Genomic DNA, 1550 nt, shown 5'->3' with positions numbered 1-1550 from the left:
TGGTCTCTTTAGGGTATATTCCCAGTAGTGGAACTGCTGGGTCAAATGGTATCTTTATTTGCAACTTTTTGAGAAAGCGCCACAATGCTTTCCACAGTGGTTGCACCAGATCTTGTCTTTCTAACACACTTTCCAAATTCTATCTTCAAACTTCACTATTTCCAATAGAAAAAGATGCTGATTCAAAGAGATACAGACAGTCCTGGACATGGAATCTTGGATGAGCTCCCCAATGTTGTGTGGACCCTCGAATCAGCTCCCACCAGCGGCGTCTAAGTGCTCTTCACAAACCACGGACCCTGCAGCAGGAAGCAGATAGAGCTATGCTGTCACACCCACTCCCCTATCAGCAGTTAGGGCTCCCATCCCAGAGGGGGGCATTGAAAGGGACAGGACAGTTAGGGAAGAGGCTGACAGAACGCTCAGAGAGAAGGGGTGATGCAGGTCCCACAGCAGGGAGAAGCCTTCACTCACATCCACAAGGAGGTGACACAGGAGCAGGCGACTAGCCGTCATTGCAGCGGGGGAAGCAGAGAAGGTGCTGACTTCTGTCATCTGTAAGAACAGCTTACGTGGCCACTCCAGCAGAAACAGCAGAGGAAGCCTGCATGCCAGCCCTGATGACTAGCCACAAGGCCATGGCAAAATGCAGAAGGCCCAACCCTACGGAGAAGGAGCTACACAGGCTTGGCTACCCCTGTAAAAGCCCTCAACAGCGCAGCCCACAGACACGTGGGAGTTTCCTTCTGTACTTTTTCCAATAACCTTTGCTCAAGCTGTTCCTCACCAGCTTGTGTGGTTCCTGACTTCGTTCTTCCATCTCCAGATTACAACCTGGAGGAATAGTAACAATGCATTTGGAGGCTGGGTGACAAAAGGTAAGAGATGCCTTTGAATTGGGATGTGGAAGTCTGGAATATCCACGCGCTGCCAAAGAACAAGCCAGTCTCTCTTGGAGGGAAGACAGCCAGGTTCTTGGAAACAAGGATGGGCAAACTCTGTCTCACACACTTTGAACATGTTGTCAAGAGAAGTCAGTCTTGGAAAAGGCCATTCTGTGTAAGGTCAGTGGAAGAGAAGATGCCGTTCAATGACACGGAGCACCACGATGACTGTGACAGTCACCAGCACAGGAGAGGGCCAAGTTCTCATCTGTTTATAAGGTCACTAGACATTTGTCCTGGAGCGGGTGAAACCAAGTTGCTCCTTGGAGGTGAAAATTTTGAAGCTCTGTCTCCCATACTTTGGGCAGTTTGCTAGGAGGGACTTGTCATGGAAGGACATCATGCTTGAAAGGGTGGAGGGACAGTGCAAGAGAGGAAGATCCTGGATGAGGTGGACTGATACAGTAACTAGGGTATGGGGGTACGTGTGTCAGAGGTAGTGAGACCGGCTCAGGACAGGGTTAGAGGACAGGCCAGGGTTCAGAGATACTGTGCATAGGGGTGATATGAGTCACAAGTGACTCAGTGGCACATAACAAAAGGGAGTCATTGTTGAATCAAAGACACCTAACAATTGCCATCTATTAATGTAATTAAAACTGTCTA

The sequence above is a fragment of the Elephantulus edwardii genome, unplaced genomic scaffold, assembly GCF_000299155.1.
Source record: "Elephantulus edwardii isolate Elephantulus edwardi_28Jun2011 unplaced genomic scaffold, EleEdw1.0 scaffold00055, whole genome shotgun sequence".
NCBI lineage: Eukaryota > Metazoa > Chordata > Mammalia > Macroscelidea > Macroscelididae > Elephantulus > Elephantulus edwardii.
Note: the sequence above shows the minus strand (reverse complement) of the source record.